The 21,532-nt window shown below is 35.2% G+C and overlaps 1 protein-coding gene and 1 long non-coding RNA gene across 2 annotated transcripts in view; one reads left to right on the top strand and one right to left on the bottom strand.

The window, feature by feature from the left end:
* The window catches only part of LOC149075929 (reelin-like), a 90,065-nt gene extending 86,252 nt beyond the window's left edge, over nucleotides 1-3,813 (bottom strand). Inside the window, exons 1-2 of the mRNA XM_089243445.1 lie at nucleotides 3,744-3,813; nucleotides 20-175 (exon numbers count right to left, since the gene is read on the bottom strand). The gene's annotated coding sequence lies outside the window, so the exon portion shown is untranslated. The remainder of the gene's footprint in view (nucleotides 1-19; nucleotides 176-3,743) is intronic.
* On the top strand, nucleotides 116-19,603 carry LOC149075928 (uncharacterized). Its single transcript, XR_016194025.1, has 3 exons — nucleotides 116-156; nucleotides 7,241-7,391; nucleotides 19,287-19,603. It is a non-coding gene; the product is annotated as an uncharacterized LOC149075928 (long non-coding RNA).
* Nucleotides 19,604-21,532: the final 1,929 nt, after the last annotated feature.

The following is a 21,532-nucleotide window of genomic DNA, read 5'->3' as shown; positions in this document are numbered from 1 at the left end:
AGCTATGTATCATACTCACTCCAAATCTCTTCAATGGCCACTTCCCCATAAGCCAGGAAGTGGCTAAAAAAATATTGCTGATAAAAGGAACTGCCAGGCTTGTTCGAAGTAGTCTCAATGACATCCAGTCTGGTTTGCTTTTGCCAGCCATTTCCAGTAAGTTGCAAAATGATAACTTTATAACCGGCAACGAAATAAAAGAAAATGCAATCAAAAATAATATTCCTAATAATAATAGCCTTCCATGAATATGTTAAGTAATTGATTATCAGGAAGAAAATATTATAGGCTACATACAGATTTGATTTTACATGTGTTATACATTGTAATAAAATATTTCCTAATAATTAGTAACAATGCTATACTCAGTTAAAGATTGTGTGAAAAATATTTTCAAGAGAGACATTTGATGTATATATATATATTAAGGTAAAAGCCTGAAGATTGTGTGTGTGTGTGTGTGTGTGTGTGTGGTAAGACCTCGGTTTTATCAAGCCAAGTTGGTAAAAGCCAGAAATATGCTAGTATAAACATATTCATTTCAGACTTTTACCAAGTTCGTTTATAATGAACAAATTAACCATTATGAAAGTTCCTGACTCTCATTAATTAATAATTGTAATCATTTATTTTATTTTATTTATTTCATGATTATAATTATTTAATTATTAACTATTGATCAACCCCTAGAAATCAATAATTTCTGACACTAACAAAATAATGATCAATTACCATTAATTGATTGATTTAAACTTCATACTGTTCAGAGAAAATTATTTAATTTGAACAGTTAAAATCCTTTTTCAATGAACCAATTGACTGCTGATGGTCGTGATGATTATTGATGGTTGGAGTAGATTAATTAGGTAGTTAATAATAATAATTAATAGGCTTAATTACTTAATCATCATCAGGAGTAAACAGTTTAACAATAGTTTAATTAGTGTCAGCAACTAATATGTCTGTGGCAGTTAATTTATTTGTGCCACATATTAATAATTGATATTAATAATTGATATTAATAATTATCAGCTATAATTATTAATTTTTAAGGAACTAATGAGTGGTGGTTGATTTATTCATTAAAAATAGGCTTCGACTTGGTAAATGTCCAAAATGAAAACATTTACAAGCATATTTCAGGCTCTTATCAACTCGCCTTAGTGAAATGTAGGTTTTACCAGTCTCTTCTGGCTTTTACCACAACATACATTTATGTGTGTGTGTTACAGTAGATGTGATAAATCAGCATTTATACATAATTGACATTTATTATATATAATTGACAATTATTATGCATAATCACCTATTGTTATGCATAATAATGTATGATTATGCATAATCACTGACCATTTTAGTAAGTCTGATAAATTTTCAAAATTTATATTTGCCATGATTATGTATAATCCCCAGCTCATATTGGTAAATATGATAAATTGTCAATGAATTACTTAAATTCACCAGACACTTGGCTCAAACTTCAGTCTGGAACAATGGATTTGATAGGTGATATTGATTATCAAGGAAAACACATATTTTTCTGGATGTTATGCCGAGGTGAACTCTGAAAGAAAAACTATCTGTTCACTGCTGGGACTTGAACCCAGGCCCTCTTGAAAACAGGACTAGCATGCTATTGATTATGTTTAAGAATGTTGATAAATGTGAAGAAAGTTAACATCAGGAGACTGGTAATAATTTATGTTTTTTTGGTTTTTTCAATTCTTATAACACTTGTTTAATTTAATTTTTATGGCAAAGTACTGTATGTTAGTGCGCTAATCACATATGGGAGAAACTGAGAGGTGATCAAATTTAAGTGATATTCCCGAATGCTTTCCCTATTTATTTCGTTTCGTGGTTTCTATATTTAACATACTTACCAACTTTATTCGGCAATTATGCATAATCACCAGTGAAAGTTATGAATGTAGGGATATTTATCAAACTTACTGAGAAGATTGGTGATTACAGGCAATAATGAATTTTTCTTTATTTTGATTGATCTTGAATAAATCGGAAACTTTGAATATATTTTTATTTGATACCATCAATATATAACCGTAAATAGAAATTTGTATGCAAAAAATTGATTAACAAAAAAAAAGATTAAAACCTAAAAAATTAATGTGTGTTACTGGTTTAAACTTCAAAAGAACCTTGTTAGAGCCCTCAAATATATATATACAGGGTGTTCTGTTAATGGACCGACAAACTCAGAGGGTTGTTATTAGGCGTCAAGTGTAACAAAAACTGCAATGGAACATGGTGTTGCAAACCACATTGAGAAGGTGGAAATCGCAAAAAATGCATGCAGGCTCTGAGTCCATAGGAGACGAAAGGTGGATGTCAGTTGAATGAATCGCTGAATGCATTTGATCATACATACCTGATATCACCTTAAATCACTCGTTTATGCAACCCCCGTGGACACACCAGACGATCTCATAGAGCGGATTGTCATCACTGTGGCAGACATCAAAAGCATACCTGGTATCTTGGAGAGTGTCCAGGAATCATTTTTACGTTGTTGTAGACTGTGCAATGACATCAACGGCTGCCACTCCCAACAACTCTTGTAATTAATTAATCAAATATAAATCTTTTTGTACTTTTTGTCGTTCCAGTGTGATGGCAAAACCTGCATGCGTTTTTCGCGATTTTTACCCTCTCAGTGTGATTTGCGACACCATGTTCCATTGCAATTTTTGTTCCTCTTGATGTCTACTAACAACCCTCTGAGTTTGTCGGTCCATTAACAGAACACCCTGTATATACAAAATAAATATTTGAAACAGTACAATTAAAAAAAAATAGTTCAATTGAGTGAATTAATCCAAACAATTTAACAGTTCAAAAAAAAAATTTAATGGTGTTTCACAATATATTTAACTATGACCCCCATGAGGGTGAGGCAGTGCCGTCTTAAGGCATAGGCCCACCCGGGCACGGCCCGGGGGCCTCACAAAAATGAGATGTTGTTGAAATTTTCGAGAATTTGTTTGGTAGGGCCTCAGAAAAATCAATTGGCCCGGGGGCCCATGATACTCTTAAGACGGCCCTGGGGTGAGGCTGGCAGGGCCCGGAACGATTCTCATCATTTTTTTTTCCCACGCTATAAATTAACTGTAAAGGGCCCCATGAAAAGTCTAGTCTGGGGGAACGCCAGAGGCTGCAGCCTAGGGCATGAGCGGAGATACGGGGTGGGGGGAGCAATGCCTCCCTGGGCCGTCTTATGAACAGCGGGGGGCCCCGGGCTCAATGATTTTTTCTGAGTCCCTACATGGCTAATTTTCGAGAAATTCTGTTTATTCTCGTTTGTCTGAGGCCCCTCTTCACTTGAGGCCCCCGGGCCGTGCCCGGGTTGGTGCATGCCGGGGGGGGGGGGAATTTTTGTCTTAATTAAGATGGCACTGCCTCCCCCCCCCCCCGCGTCAGAGGTGGAGTCGATTGATCTAATGTTTGTGTATAGTATATATATGAATTGACATCATCATCATCATCATCGTGGTCCCCCCAGACTTTCAAGTCTATCTTCGCCTATGACCTAGGGCGCTCCCGTTCTAGGATGTGGGGTCATGTATTTGACATAACCTAATGGAATTTGCTACTTATTTTACGACGAAATAAACAGAATATAAAAATTCTAAAGGCATGCAACACGACTGAAAGTAAGCAAAAGAAAATATATATATAATCCAATAATTCTTAACTTAACAAATCAATTATAATTTTATAATAACCTTTGTTTCCTCCACGATGAGAGAATTTGTTATTGTTTACATCCCGACACGTGTTGTTGACAACCTTGTTTAATGCCATCTATCGAGAAGTAAGAAAACTAAATATGCAATGAATTTGATCTGGAGAACGGTACTACTAGCGTCATCTATTCACAGAATAGCAAAACTGAAACAATTGAGTTTCTGCAGTATGCTGGAAGATGGCAGCAGATGCCCAGCAATTTGAAAATCGGTTTTTGATCAGTAGAAAATTTAGATGAAAATTATGTTTCACATGTAAACATATCCATCATGATAAAATTTAGTGCAGTGTGTGTGTGTGTGTATGTATATATATATATTTTTTTTTAACGAAATATGCACACACCAATGTTCACAATATTTTCAATATTATTCACCTTGATCATCATCTAAATCTTCGCACTTCTTATTTTGCATATAGCCTATTATTTACACTTGGTAGGGACATGGTCCATTCCCACTATCTAACTTGATTTAGCTGGATCTATTGTATTTTTCTAGCCCAAAAATAATCTGAAATAAATTTAATAATTATTAAATTCATTAGCTTAGCGCACTAATGTTTTCGAATCGGCATAGATATGATAAAGAGCAGGGCCGCAACTAGATGCTTGGTCACCCGGGGCAAGTGCGCATTTTGGCGCCCCCTTGTAATGTTGAAGGTAAAGTTTGATAATGAAATTTGCGCCTCCTCTGGTCCAGCGCCCGGGACACGAGACCCGCCTTCTTCCCCCTAGCTGCGGCCCTGATAAAGAGGCCATCAGCGCCTATACACTCAGTGAGTACCCTCTACCATTCGGGATTTCAAGATTTCAAGAAAAGCAAAAAAAGATAATTTGATAGCCAGCTTCAGCAATCATCCATATAACAATTCTATAAACTCCGGAATGTAAATATAAATTTAGGGCAATCGGGCCCTTTAACAATGATTAAGCTAGAATTCTCGCGTACAATACTCATAGAACACTTCTCTGCCCTGGAAGTGTGTTTTTCTTGTCATACTCTATCGACAAAACGTTGAACTAATTTTTTCCCCCGTATCATTCGTTCGAAAACCGCAATTCGAATTATACAAGTCACTTCAATTTTTATGAATTTTTAAACTAGTCCCTGCCGCTTAATGTGATCACATCGGACTGAGGGTTTCTGATAACAATAATTGTGAGATGTTAGAACGAACTGGAACTGACCAATGCATACCACGAATTGCGATTTTTAAAAAAAATGTACAATACGTTTCATAGAGCCCTTAAGAAATTGTCTCGAAAAAAAAGTCTATTCAACTGACAGAAACTGATCAAGAACTGAAGTGAAGGGGCTTTTTTTTTCGTCATACATTTGCCTTCACTATGGGAAGTTCCATTGCAAGTGGCTCCACCACAGCGAACAATACGGACTGATTATGACGTTAAATATTGAAATGTTTGTCAACGGGGGTGGGGGGGGGGTTAGAACACTTCCTAGCCTTCTATTGGCAAAATAGTCTTGCAGCCTGATAACGATAACTTACTAGAAAAAGAAAAAAATAAGCTAGATTCTCGGGTGACTATGGGCACCGTTTTTTCCCGGAACCCCAGGTTTTTCTTGGGTTTTTTTTGGCCATCCCGACTTTTTCACAAAAATGTTCGGGTTTTCACCGTTTTTCAAATGGATCTTACTTGAATTCGTTATTTTCATAAAAAATGTGGATGCAGGCAATTTTCATAACTCAATAACTATGAGTCGACGTGTTGAAATTATTGCGTTGAGAGTAGCATTGATTTTTTTTTTTTAATAAAACGTGGATACATTGCCTGCACATTAAACACATCCAGAGCACATAGTAAAAATTTAAAGAAATATGGAAATAGAGATGGATAATGATTTTTTATTTCCCATGCCGCATGCCACTGTGCGTGTTTTTTCGGGGGAAAATGTTTCATTTCTCTGTGGCATAATGGTAAGTGCGCTTGCCAGTTTGCAAGAGGTCCTGGATTCGATTCCCAGTAGAGAGAACGGAACGTTTTTCCCGAAGTTCAACTTGGCATAATATCCAGAAAGTCTATGGATTTGGAAATGGAAATGTTCTGGTATCAGAGAGAGTTTTTTCCCTTGACTTGAGGGGAAAAGGTTGGGGATAGGGAATGGAGGAAATAAAGTTGAATCGATTAATGAGAATCAAAATATTTGTGATTCTTGAACCACGAGAAACGACCTTATTACGAATTTTCTTTCAAACTTGCGGATTGAAAACGGCTATTTGGGGATACTTGACAAGTTTGAAATAATTTGGTGCCTTTGTAGCGACAATTTACGTTGTCCCGTTTATTCTAGTATTTGCGAACCAAATTTCCCGCATTTTTCTCGAAGAAATATGGTCAGCCTAATTGGGTTAAACCTTTAAAAAAAAAAACGACATTGAACTAATAAAAATGATAACATTATTCGAAGTCCCGATAACAATAACGAATTTTTCCCTTGTTGTGATATTGATCCGTTCTGTTCTTTGCAAAAGTGATAACAATACCCGAAAGCTAACATTATCCCCGTTTCTAATAAGTGGCGTCGACTGTATTTACGAATTTATGAGACATCCTGTACATAAAAGAATACAACTCACAAAGTAGGAAACGAAAACAAACTTCAATATATGAAATAATCGAAAACTATAATTATATCAACTGATGTTTCTGCAAAAAATATTCTACTCATAAAAAACTAACCGATTTACTTTTATTAATTCCTGCTATAGAGCACCGAATCCCTATTCGCAAGCTAAATGTTCCCGGAAAAATACGGAACATCTAATATAAAACACAGGTAAGTAAATATCCCTTTCCTTCCCCGAATAAAACGATTATTAAATAACCGATTCCCCCAGCTGAGGAATATTTATATATTTCAATAATAATAATATCGGTAAACATTTCTGTGGACGCATCTGTCCGTAACTTCACGAATTAATTCAGGTTTTTGTGTTGACTTTCCTCTTTTCGCGAATATTTCCTCGTTTTTATGTTGTTTTTCCCCCCTTACTAAATTATCATCATCTCATTAATAACATAACTCTCCGAACATCTCTTCCGTGTATTCGAATATCGGAAAATTAAGTAATCCCTGTAGTTTTTAGGTATTTACTTTCAAAGTCCCATATAATATAACTAGGAGATGCGTAGTTCCATTGAAGTATATGTCAAACTTGTGATTATATAACAAGAAAGTAATATGATCAAACTTTGTTTCTAGGAGTAGATTATTTGTTTGAATAACTATTGATTCTTATAATCTCATCACGAAAGTAATATATATTTTTTCTTGAAATGAATATGAATTGAATTTAAAATCAATGAAGATTTCAATCCTAATATTTATTATTTATATTTTTTGAAGCTTCATTTGATATTCTATTTTTTTTTCTCTTCTAATAAACTTATGAATATTTGCATATTTTTGACCTGAAATAACTGTAAAAATATTTTTTTCCCTTACAATTTCAGTGAATTTTGTGCTTTTGAAGAACAAATTCCGGATTTTATTTGCTCTAGAATTTCGAGGAATGTGTATGAGCTTTCATTTGTTTGTTTTCCGAATATAAGTTTCTGAGAAAAAGAGTAAACATATCGTATGTAGTTTTCAAAGGTACATTCGGTAAGAATTTTCATTTCTATTGGATGGTCTTTTATTGTTTGAAGGAAAAACCGATATGAAGTTTGAACTTTGTGTTATTATTATTGTTTTAAAGGACTCCTTTTTTTCACGGGAAGTAAATTTGGAACTTTAGTAAGGCTCTAAAACGTGAATTATATTTTTCCAAGACGATTATAGTGACTATGAAAATCTCAGAGCCATCTTAACGAGTTTGAAGTTTTCGAGGACTTTTTGTGGTATCTTTTACACATAAAATCAACCCTCGGTTTACGAGCTCAATTCGTTCCTGAAGTCCGTTCGTAAACCGAAATAATTTGTTCTATAGGAAAATCAAGTATAGATACAAGTTGAATGGGAGCCATCATAAGTTCCTAAAGGGAGCACAAAATGCTGTCGGAAAAAAAAAACCGGACACAAAAAATTGGGGTAGGCTGTGTTATAGACACGGTCACAAGTTCTGACGTGAATACGTTTTTACGCCTTGAATCACGAGTTAGGTACTAATTATGTCATCATTGTAATTGTCATTGGCTTTGTCTTTAGAATAGTTAACAAACGATACCGATGTCGTTTATTTTCGTTGTGAACTGCTCGAGATATAGCGGAATTTTTTTTTTTTTACGAATCAGGGCAGTGGGCTTGGTGCCCAGATATGAAGAAATATTGAAACCGAAATTATATCTTTGGGTGTACCTTTGCTATGTGCATCTGACGCTAACATTGTTTTTGACGTGCGTTTGATCAGCACCATCTACCCGCTATAGATGGTGTTGGTTAGGTACTTCCTGAGATATGGGCGTTTAAAGAATTTCGTCACGCATCTTTTTGCGAATGCTCCCAGTATCGTCAAGTGATTTAAAAGACGTATTCGCGTCACAAACTTCAGATATAAAGAAATGAAGTTTCAAGTAAAATATGGAAATATGGTGAGAAGAAGCGTGACTATTTTCAGAATGAAGTGGAATTACCCCCCCCCCTTCCCCGCATAGAGCACGGGTCACCTTAACACATGCGCCGACTCGGGTATGGCCCGAAGACCTTGACTGTGTATAGAAGGGCCTCACGATAATGAGATTTAGTACTATTTTTTCCGGGAATAAGCATGTAAATTTATTTACAGGTACTTCCAACAATGTAGGGGCCCTCCCGATGGTGCTAAAATGGCCCCTGCATAGAACCTAGGCCATCTTAAAATATGGGCTCATCTAGGTATGGCCCTGATGTCAATATGGGGCAACCTACATGATTAGATCTTGTACCACGATTTGCGATAGTAAGTAAATACGTAAGCAGTTGTTTCCAGCCACAGTAAGGGACTCTATAACATTTTTTGCCTGAGGGTTCATGGATGTGAGACGGTACTATATAAAACCCCTTACGAATATCATGAATCAGGGGTTGATCTTATAAATGAAAATTTTCTTCAATAGCAATTTGCTCAATTCAATAATAAGAAGGGTCTCATTCCTTGATGGGGGAAGAGGGGTGCCTCTGGATAAGACAGGGGGGCCCCACAGGAAAAAAAAAAGAGGGGGGCCATGGATGGAAAAATATTAAGGAACACTGATGCATGCGATGTTTTGAAAAACACGGACTATTATGATTATTTCATAAAGGTTCGATGCGAACACTTTTAGCTCCTTCAAAATTAGGACTGTTCATACAGTACACTGCTGCCTGGCACCTTTAACTATGATAAAGTACAGGTATGATAGGAATTTTTCTGATTTTGGAATTACCAAAGTTTGGTGTAAATGTCATCTTCAGGCTTCAGTAATAATATCACAGGAATAATTTTTGATTTGTTCTTAATAAAATGTGAAGTAAGAGCATATTTAATTGTTTTACTAGATATATGTCAGTGAGAGATTGAGGGATACATCATATTTTTCCCGCTCCATATTATGAATGCCAATATGCAGATAGTCCCTGGAGTTCCCTGAAGTTTCATGCTTCACTAGGAAGTGTCAGGTGGACTCGTTATCGAAGTCAATCTCCAGAGATATTTTTCGAGATTTCTAGTTCCGATTCTTGCAGACTTATTCACAGAGTTGTAAAAGTACGCGCATAACAACCATTGTCATTAACCCAAGGTGTAAGAAAATTCGTATTCTTTAGAGATTCATATCATCAGCCGTATCGATCGATGATTTATGATCCCCTTTTTCGATGATGTACCATCTAAGCTAAGAGGCGCCAAATTAAGTTAGAATTCATCTACTACGGGAAAAGTCGATTAAAAGGTTCGAGAGAAAGTAGTTTTATAGAACAGTCTTCCTAGCTTTAGTTCAATGGTGAATTTCGCGAATAAGATGCGAAACCGAATTACTGAGAATTCGTCCTGGATCCTGGGATAGAAAAAAAAAATGCAACTATATTTTTAAAACGAGATAAAAACAAAAAGACTGCCAAAAAGTGATAAAATCTCAATTAAATTGCTATTCTTTGTGTAAGTTACGAGAAGAAATTGAACGCACGTCACTTTTTTCAGAAAATTTCTGCTGAAAACAATAGTCTGTAAGTGGAAGATTCATTTGCATATTTTAAACGAGTAATTACATTTTTTTGAATGACAGTAATTTGTTTACTAGGCTGAAATAAAAATCCGTCTAGACCTGAAAAAATTCGAATAAAAATGACTGAAAATTAAGAGATGAAAAAATCTCACGTGTAACTGAATTTGATTTTCTCAAAGACAAACTTCACTATAGCATTAGTGCAGAAATTATTCGGTTTACGAGCCACGAGAACTACTTTAGCGGGCTGAACGAAAGCTAAATTGGCGGTTTCCAAGAGCTGAATAGGAATAAAAAACACTGATTAAATCAATTTAAAAATACCTGTTATAACTGGTGTAGAAGTAGGGCGACGTATTTCCTGGGACATTCCCGTAATGTTGGTCCGGGTCGCAACTGAAGGGGGGGGGAGGGGGGGCAGGCCGGTCTGGTGCCTCAAGGAACCGGACTAGAGGGGCTCGAATTTCACCTTTGATAACCTTCAAAATTACAAGAGCATTCACCATTTAACTGCTCCTTTTACATTTCAGCAATAATTGGCAACTTCGTGCGCCTATGGCACCTTTTCGGTCAGAATTGGTGGCAATCCCGTATTTTGCTCGAGGAAATTTAGATATTCTATGTAGATGTCTTTTGATGTAATTATCATTTAATTTTAATGCATCTTGAATTTAATAACTTCACTTCAGAAATGCTATTTTAATAGAACTGAAATATCATTTTAAATTACTCTGCTTGGCAGTAAATTTTTTCTGAAAAGTCTGAGTTGACCCGCGAGCAGGATATTGTATTCTCATCCACTACAGTTAGAATTCTCAGCGTTTTTTCATTCGCGTACCCTAAATCAGAGGTTTTTAACCTGTGGGGCGTGACCCGAACTTGGGTCACAGGGGTTCCCGACGTGGGTCTTATGAATCCACTTACGATCCGGTTATAGCCACTAGAATAAGGGTCCTTATCATGTCGCCTTAGATGAGGTTATGAATCCGTTTGTTGCAACACTAGTTTCAGGGGCGCCTTAACGATTTCGTCTGAATGGGCTCTCTTGCGCCGTTATTTTATGTACAGTATTTTGGGGGAGGGGAGGAAGTCGGCACCCGAAATGCCATGATATCATTTCAGAATGCACTGGAATACCGAAAAACATCTGGGCCTGTATATAAAGATATAAACACATGAAACAAACATTAATGAAAATTTCATATTAATTAAAAACTAACATAATGCCAGAATTAATGAAAAACATTTCCATAATATGTGGAAGATTATTCCGAAGCAATTCTATAGATTTAATGAAAAATAACTTTAAAAATAATTTAACAAAATTGAAAATTAATGTGAGATATAATGACCAATTCTAGAATTAATAAAAATTGAGAATTTATTTATGAAAGAAAAATAATTTAATTTTTTACTAAAATTATAATTTTAGAATTTATGAAAGAAATGATTTCAGAATTAGTGGAGGCTTTCAATAATTTGTGGGACCCTGTTAGATTTGAGGGCTTGGACCCAGGACCTGTTGGTCCAATTACTAAGACGCCATGGACTACTTCATCATACGCCAACTCTGATCACATCGCTATAGCTTATTGCGATTTACTGCCGTCAACGAGTTGGGTTGGATATGAAGGCGCCATCTATCGTCGTCGCCTCAAGCTCGTTTGGAAAATTGTCTTGTTATCAATCTTGCCCTGGTTCGGAACTGGGACGCTGACGACAAACTTCACGGTGGCAAATGCGCATTTTGACACCACGTCACTCGGGAGCTGGACTCGAGCTCAGACTCCATGTATTTGTTTCACTAATTTCGAAAACTAAATATTTTGTTGTACGGAAATATTCAGTAAAAAATTGACTAATGAGTCGCAAAGTGGATCACGTTGTTGATTTTGGGTCGCAACTGAAGGAGGTTAAGAATCCCTGCCCTAAAGTGCCGCGGTAGTTCAAAATACAGTTATTTTATTTCGACAAAATTTCTCGCAGCCTGTAATACCACGGAATTCAAGAATGCTGCGGAATATCATTTGAGAATCGTCGTCTTACATTTTTGTATGACAATTTTAAATAAAACACGGAAAAAAGATTTTAAACTCATGTGTTTTTTAGAACTTGTCCAGCGAGACGATTTTTCCAGAATTTCCGACAAGAAACGTTAATCATGGGAGCTCATTAACATCAGCAAATCATTTATAATTAAAGCTTTCGTAAGAGATCTTTGAATTCGTTAACGTAGATGCCGAAATAAAAAAAATAATAATGTATGTTCAAACGTGCATAAATTCGAAAATTAAATAAAGTTTCCGAAGCATTAATTACTTCGACAAGCAAAAGTAATCAATTTACGAGTTTGCTTCGAGAACTTTGTATAATTCATTTTCACTAAATTAGTGCCTATCGCGAGCGTAGAAATGTCACTTATAATTATTTAGTATATTGGAGAGTCTCCGCTACGTTCGTTGATAATAGTTGTTAAGAACTTCGGCGATGTACTGTGCCAAACAAAATGGAAGAAAAATGTAGAGTGTACAAGACACTCACTCCTGCATAATTAATACTGATCATGAGTAGCTAAAAAAAATGTGTGTGTAGTTATGAAATTTTAAATTGACCGGGAAGAGGAAAGAAAACAAGAACACGTGGATGGGTAATTTGATGATTTCCTCAAATTACGAGTCCAAGTGTTTGTTCAATAATGTATGGATAAGGTTCTTTTTGAATCCGTTATCATTTATTCTGTATTGAGAATTATTTTTGATTTTACGAGTATATACTAGATGCAATAGCAACACATTCATACATCAAAAACTATTTACTTTTCGGTAGAACCTCGTTATAGTGCACTAATAGGGGCTGAAGGTTATCCATTACAATTAAAGTCCCGGGTTATAACAAATAATGCTCATGGGGGGGGGGGTGCAATGCTATAGTGTGTGTGTGCATCAATGAAAATACAATGCTTAGCTGAGAGAGAGAAAAGTTTTTATTATTATATATTAAATAAAAAACAAAAAACACAGCCTTCTACACAGGGTGAACTGAAAAAAGATGTGTACGCAGGGCCGTCTTAAGAGTATCATGGGCCCCCGGGCCAATTGATTTTTCTGAGGCCCTACCAAACAAATTCTCGAAACTTTCAACCAGATCTCATTTTTGTGAGGCCCCTCTTCGCCTGAGGCCCCGAGCCGTGCCCGGGTGGGCCCATGCTTTAAGACGGCACAGTGTGTGTGTGTGTGTGTGTATGTATACATTGTAATAACCTTAATTTTTCTAGCTGGCGAGCTGTATGAATCATGCAGAGTATCCATCCATATCTACGCAAAACAATGATCTATGTTTAACCGTTTGCTTGGAAATACTTTTTAAACGAGTTAATACGTACTTTTTAAATACTTTTTTTAGATACTTAGAACGAGTTTTAAACTCGTCAGATAGAAGTTTTACAACATTTTTAGCTGTCCGTATAACGAGGTTCGTAATAGTGAGGTTCTATTGTATTACCAGATGATTTTAACATTCCTCCAATTATCTCCATTCATACTTATGAGTCACTGCCAGAATTTCTGAAGATACTTGGGATAGCAGTGGTAGTGCTATTTGTATGCTTTTACTGATATGAGCAGTGTGGGGCAAATCTATTCCTTCAATGATTTTTCAAACTTGAGGTAAAAAAACCAAAGTTATATAGGCTCATCTGCGGATACAGAGAGGGTGTTCGTGTATTCTACTATTGATGTCACAATATGCATCGTCATGCAACAGGCGGGCGTGTTCGCAAGTACTGCTACTTGCCATCTAGGACATTATTATCACAAACATCTCGAAGATCTATGCAAGGTATTTCACACACGGCATTTTTCATTTCAATTTTTATTAGTGCATCACTGCTCCCTTTTTTTAATTTTTTTTTTCAATATCAGTTTTTACTGTAAAAACACAAGGAAAAAAACTGAAGGAAAAATGATAAAATCATCAAAGTTGCATTGAATGACCGATGAATGTTCAGACCGATCGCAATTAGGGATTTTGGGTCTTTTCTCGAAGTTGTGAGCGGCATCATCAAGATTGCAGTTGTATCTTCTACCGCGGTGATCACAAATGCACCTAAGAGTGCTCGACTTCTCTGTTCTGTTATGTACTCACGAATGGACATCTAAATAAACACCTCGTTCACAAGGATTAACATTAAGCTGATTTAAGTTCGAGTATTCGAACCATGCTCGTGTTCTACTTCTTCTCCTCATGAAAGTTAAGAAAAGCAAACAGTACGGTCGTGATGAACATTGACTGCGCACACACACAAGCGACCTGAAAAAGTGTGAACACCATACCATAGTCTAGGGGTGCACACGGCACAATCTTTCCAGCCCTCAGTCCACACATGCAATCGCATGCAATTCATACTATCGCTCGCAAGCCAGAAGCCAGTATATATGCGGTGACTATGTGATCAGTATTTTCTGGCATTCCCATAATTTTTGCCTCCATGACTTTTCTATAAAATATCCCGTTTATTCCCGTATTTTCGTCGAAGCTAACTTGAATTTTTATCTTTACTTATATCAAGGATTGTATTCTAATTCATTGTGACACTTCTTGCAGTAGCTCTCTATTTCCTGCCATTTGCTTTATTTTTCAGCAATTTTAGTGAGATTTGGCAATTTTAATTACCCCTGACAATTTTGTTGGCTGTAACTGGCAACTTTATTTACCTTTGACAATTTTTTTGGCTATAACTAGCTACTTTAAATAACTTTGATAGTTTTTTTTTAACTGACAATTTAATTTTGACAATTGTTTTGACTATAATTAGCAACTCTTTCATTAACTCTGACAAGTTTTTTTCCATATGGTTGGCAACTTAATTTTGACAATCTGATAAATTTTCGGGTGATAATTGACGATGTGGACTATGGATCCCAATTTTGTATATTTTTATGATCATCTTTGGGATTACTGTATCGTGTCGTGTGTGTTGATATTTATCTACCGAAACACCTTTCATGTGTCGGATGGAACCACTTAATGAGCCGCATTTTACCCACGGGCTGGAGACTGTGGATTTCCCCTGCCATAGCCTATCTCCACTAACGACAATCATTGGATCGGTGCAGCGTCACGAGTACACAAACTTTCTCACCGTACGTAGATAAATGTGTCAATTCTGAGCATAAGCGTATCGGAATTTATTCACGATACTTTAAATTCTTTAAATTACTTTTTTTTATAATAATTCAGATAATTCATGTTTCATATCGAGCCTACACTTTAAAAAAAAAGTGAAGATTATCCTTTTTCGGAATGTGTTTCTTCTTGCATGTAATTCTGCAAATAATCAACCACCCGCCCAAAAAAGCAAATAGCATTTTACCCCGCGAATCTTTTTTTTTTTTTCAATAAATTTTTTTCTTTCAGTAACAACTATAATTGATGCATTTGTTTTCAAAATAAAAATACAAAAAATACAACGTTAATAAAAAAAATTCAAACAAAAAACTTGAGTGAATTATACATACCAAAAAAAAACGAGATCAAAGTCATGGAAGAAAAGCGTGAGATTTTGGACACATGTTAAAAATAAGATCTGTAAAAAATTTCCTTTCACCTATAGGATTATGTCTTGATTAATTTATTAAAGAAGACATTCTTCCTTCCTTTCTTACTTTTTCCCAAAAAAAAAAAAGAAACAATGATTTGACGGTGGGGGAACAGAACAATGCATTTTTTTCTTGTTCCGCTTTTCTTCACTCAAGAGTTTCCAGAACTTTGAAATATTCAATAATAATAAAAGGAACGAGTACAAACGCGGCTTTTAATTCTTAAGTCGGTGGCAAAAGTTGTCTTATCCGCTTGGGTTGGCTGTCATGCAAAAAACTATGGGAAATTTTTTTTTTCTTTAAAAAAAGCGATTTTGGTTGTTGAAAATATCTTGATCTTGAGAGCTTTTTTCTTGACTGCTTTTGAACTTTCGAGCTATTATGGCTGATAATTAGAATATCAATCTTAGATCCTAGTGGTGTCGGAGCACGGATAGCTGCTAATGCTCAAACAAATACAGTATTTTTTAGTTTGCGGAAATTCCGCCTCCGACGTCTCGCCCCCGGTACGTTGCGTCCTCTGTACACGGAAATTTCTTCCATCACATTCTGCCCCTGACATTTCGCCCCGGTTATTTCATCTGACCTGATCGTATGAGTGACCAAGTGAATTCGTGAGTGACAGTATGGGTGACAAATTGAAGGGGTGAATTATCGCATTGAACAAGTGAGTGGGTGGGTGACCGTATGAGTGAGTGACAATGTGTGACTGTACGAGAGACCAAGTGAGTGTGGTCATTCATACGGACACTGAATTGATCACTCATCTCATACGGTCACTGAATTGATCACTCATACACTCACTCGCTTGATCATTAATATGGTCATTCAGTCAACCATACAGTCACTCACATTTATTCATATGGTCATTCAGTCAACCATACAGTCACTCACACTTATTCATATTGTCATTCAGTCAACCATACAGTCACTCACATTTATTCATATGGTCATTCAGTCAACCATACAGTCACTCACATTTATTCATATGGTCATTCAGTCAACCATACAGTCACTCACATTTATTCAGTCATTCACTTGGTTTCTCATACGACCAGTCACTTAGTCACTCAAACAATCACTTACTTGGTCACTCATACGGTCGCTCACTTAATCAATAACACACTCACTTATTCACTCATACATATTCATCCCTGGCAGGTCGCTATAAAAATAAACGATTTACGGCCAGTAACACATCAATTAACACATCCTTAACGATTACGGCCAATAATCACTCATACAGTCAATAGCATACTCACTTGATCAGTTACTCATACGATCACTCACTTGGTCACTGATACGATCACTCACTTGGTCACTCATACAGTCACTCGCTTGACCATTCATATTTGTTATTCAGTTAAACTGTAGTCCCTCACACTTACTCATACAGTCACTCACTTGGTCACCCATACGATCACTCACTTAGTCATTCATACGGCCACTCACCCGCTCATACGGTCACTGAATCACTCATACAGTCATTCAATCACTCATATGGTAACTCACCCAATCACTTGATCACTCACGCAGTCAGTCACTTACTTGGCCACTCATATGCTCAGGATAGGCCAAATGTCAAGGGCGAAATGTACAGGGTGAAATTTCCGGGGGTGAAATGCATCTGGGACGAAACGTGCCAGGGTCGAAACGTCGGGGGACAAAATGTCGGACGCTAAATTTCCGCATCCCGAATTCTTTATTGCTCGATCGAACATCCTTCGAATTGATTCAGGAATCAAAATATCCTACATAAACCCAGGGCCGCCCTCACCAGACGCGGGACTCGGTGTGAAAATAATAATAGGATCCAAAAACATCTTAATAATTTCAGAGCCTCTTAGCCCCGACTTTATGTATTCTGTGGGAGAGAGGAATCGGCATCCGAAAATTTATATATTATTACAAAATATTCAGAAATGCTGGAAAATGTTCATACAAAAATTATAGACACAATGAAATGTAAAATAAAAGAAATGAATAAAAATTTCGAACTGAAGAAAATTTTAAATTGATGAAAGAAATAATTCCAAAAACCAATTTTAAAATTAGGACTTAATGAAAGAAAAAATTGCCTGAAAACTAATAAAAATTCCGAATCGATGAAAATGGAAAATAAGAAAAATAATAGAGAGAGATAAATGCATAACCCATTACAAAATTCAGAATAAATGAAAGAAATAATTTCAGCACACCCATGAAAATCCGGAATAAGTGTAAGAATTACTTTTAGAGTTGATAAAAATTGGGAACAAATGAAAAATAATTTCATAATTGATGAAAGAAATGATTTCATAATTGATGTAAAAAATAATTTCATAATTGATGAAACAAATACTTTCATAATTGATGAAAGAAATAATTTCATAATTGATGAAAAAAATAATTTCATAATTGATGAAAGAAATAATTTCATAATTGATAAAAAAAATAATTTCATAATTGATGAAAATTCAGAAATACAGAATAGATGAAAATTCAGAATTACAGAATGGATGAAAATTCAGAATTACAGAATGGATGAAAATTCCGAATTTATAATAAAGAAATAATTCCATAATTGATGAAAGAAATGATTCCATGATTAATGAAAGAAATGATTCCATGATTAATGAAACAAATGATTTCATAACTGATGAAACAAATATATATATAATCCCATAATTGAAAATTCAAAATTCCATAATTGATGAAAATTCAAAATTCCATAATTGAGGAAAATTCAAAATTCCATAATTGAGGAAAATTCAAAATTCCATAATTGATGAAAGAAATAATTTTATAATTGATGAAAGAAATAATTCTATAATTGATGAAAGAAATAATTCCATAATTGATGAAAATTCGAAATTCCATAATTGATGAAAATTCAAAATTCCATAATTGACGAAAATTCAAAATTCTATAATTGATGAAAATTCAAAATTCTATAATTGATGCAAATTCAAAATTCCATAATTGATGAAAATTCAAAATTCCATAATTGATGAAAATTCAAAATTCCATAGATGGAAATTCAGACTTTATGAAAGAAAAAGTTACACAATTGACGTAAGTTCCGAGAATTTATGAAAAAAATTATCATTACTGTAAGTGCGGGGCCCGGTGCGACCGCACCTATCGCGTACACCTAAGGGTAGCTCTGCATGAACCTCAAAAAGAGCACGTACATGTCTGAAACACCTCCGACGCCGGTGATCAATCCATAAAAAGGGATCCCGGTATTATATTCAAGCTGTATTATGCATGAAACTTATTAATAATAGAATACTGGTAATTTTCATTCAAAGACGCTTATTGCATAAGTACATGAAAGAGAATCACGAACAAAAACAGAGCTCTTCAAATTAATCTAGTTAATCAATGCGAATCCTCTTTTTAAAATCAAATCATTAAAACTCGAAAAAATATTGATGAAATTTATCGAAAGGTATTGCTGTCATTTTCAATTAGATTCGTATTCAAAGAATCTCGTGTTATCAGAAATTTTTTGTTTTTTCCTCCCTTAGGGAAATTAGTTGTATTTAGATATAAATAGTGGGAAAAAAAATCTATGGAAGTAATTTAGTTAGATAAACAAATTCATATATGGTTAGTTTGTCATGACTTATGTGCTTTGAAATATTTCACGAGGATTGGAAAAAAAAATAATTCTGCTACAAAATGAAATTTAAAAATTGTTATTGATACATTTATTTAAATTTTGTATTACAAATTTATATTACTCATATGCGATAGAATTTTTATTATAAATACTGTTTTACTATTTTTTCTTTCAGTGTAGACCGAAGTTTTTGAAGTAATTGATAAGAATCAACTTATGGAATAAATGAGCTTCATTATTAAGCTACAATATAGTCGCAATTGTTGACGTGATTGTTGGAGTTGAAGTGACACCCCATCGACTAGGTTTTTCTTTCTTGAATGCACATTGACTTTGTCTATCTTCTACTATCTCAATGGTTTTTAAATCAAGGGGTTCTTGCAGGCCCGCATCTAGGCTGGGGAAACTGGGGGTATTGCCCCAGGTCCCCGACGAAAAGAGGGGCCCACAAAAAATGAAAACTTATTTTACATAATAATGACCTTTTCAAGAGGGCGGGGGACTTTCAAGAAAAAGTCTGCCGAAAAATAAATAATTCCATAATTGATGAAAGAAATGATTCCATAATTGATGAAAGAAATGATTCCATAATTGATGAAAGAAATGATTCCATAATTGATGAAAGAAATGATTCCATAATTGATGAAAGAAATGATTCCATAATTGATGAAAGAAATGATTCCATAATTGATGAAAGAAATGATTCCATAATTGATGAAAGAAATGATTCCATAATTGATGAAAGAAATGATTCCATAATTGATGAAAGAAATAATTACATAATTGATGAAAGAAATAATTACATAATTGATGAATTTGTTTTTCCATTGTATTAAAAACATTCTAAAAGACAGAGAAGTCTTGTGACGTTTCACTTTTGTATTTATTTTCTATTTATATTTCATCCTCTTGTTTCATGTCTTTCATTTATAGTTTAAATCAGCGTTTCTCAACCTTTCCGAACCCAAGGACCAATACAATGTCTGAAACAATTTCAAGGACTACTTGTGTCCCGTATTACGAGGCATTCCTTTAATTTTGGTTGTTCTGATTTCTTTATGGAATAAATATTGGCTTTGTATTATTTACTAAGATCATAAATACATAGTGTTTTCATAATATGTAAATTATATTATGATAATTATGACAATAAATATTCATCTCACATATTTTTCAGGTTCAACTTTTTTTTTTTGGAATTTTTCTGCAACTTCAATAAAAATTGGTGATTGTGCCTACTTCTTGCAACTTTTTTGATGACAATTGGCTATGCCCTGTATTTTACCCTATTTAAAAAATGCCCAGTTTAACGTATTTTTCTCAATGAAATATGGTCATCTGATCATTTGAATATTTTTCTCCCGTGAAATATATTCTTGTTTAACTGCTATTTGTAGCAGTCCGTCATTTCCCCCCCCCCCCCCAATGCAGCAATTAGAAAATTACATTTGAGGCAATAAATCGCATTTTTTCACTAAATTTAGTGATGCACCCCCCCGTATTTATCGCATCCCGTAGGGTCACAATTCCCGACATTTTTCACGATGATGCATGTACAGGGGGGCAAAAAATCCTTAGAAACTTTAAAAATGAATAAAAACCGGAAAAAAATAAAAATAAAAAACGGTTTGCAGGGTTAAACATCGCTAGGTACCGGGGATTTTTTCAAGACAGGGGAAAAAACAGGCGATAGGTGGCGCTGGCGTACACAAGTCAAAGAAAAGATATGCAAATAACAAACAGAATGCCTCCAAATCGTTTATTACAGCAGTATGTGTTCCACATGACCACCTCCACATGGAACTTCATTGCAGGCGAGTCCAAATTCAGCAACGGCAGAGTGCAGCAGGTCCACATACACGGTTTACACCAGTAAACTGGTTGTGGATTAGGAGAGCAATTCCTTATATATATAACCGTCTCATTTACATATTTCCATAAATAAAATCGCATCATGACTGCGATATAATGGGTTGCCCTAGTTAACGTAGACATGATTAGCACGACAAAATACGCGAAATAGTGATGACCCGGAGTAATGCCGTTTCTCTTAGGTCTTGGCCAGCGATGTCAAGCCACTTCGTGAACTGGCTAGCAAAAGCCAATTAGCGAAATGGCCGATTTTGGGCTTTCGCAGTAAAACATACACACACAACACTTTTCTGCATGAATGAATTCCGGCCAGAAATTCCCTAGAGGAATATTTACGAGATCAAAGTACGGTAAAGTAGTAGTAAGTATTATTGTAACAAAATTCATTGATAGTTACAGCATTGTTTAGAGGGGAAAAAAAAGCCAAACCTTTTCATCACCTCAGTAAGCTGAAGAAGCTATTGTCGCTCGCTAAATTTATTTAAAAAACCTGGTCATGTTGTTTTAGTTCGCTTCCACAGGAAAGGAAAATAAACCAGTCAAATTTAA

The sequence above is a fragment of the Pholcus phalangioides genome, unplaced genomic scaffold (assembly GCF_987345545.1).
Source record: "Pholcus phalangioides strain wild (caught in Gottingen) unplaced genomic scaffold, Ppha-v1.0 ptg000015l_1, whole genome shotgun sequence".
Lineage (NCBI taxonomy): Eukaryota > Metazoa > Arthropoda > Arachnida > Araneae > Pholcidae > Pholcus > Pholcus phalangioides.
The sequence above is the reverse complement of the archived record's forward strand: the minus strand, read 5'-3'. Positions and strand labels throughout refer to the sequence as shown.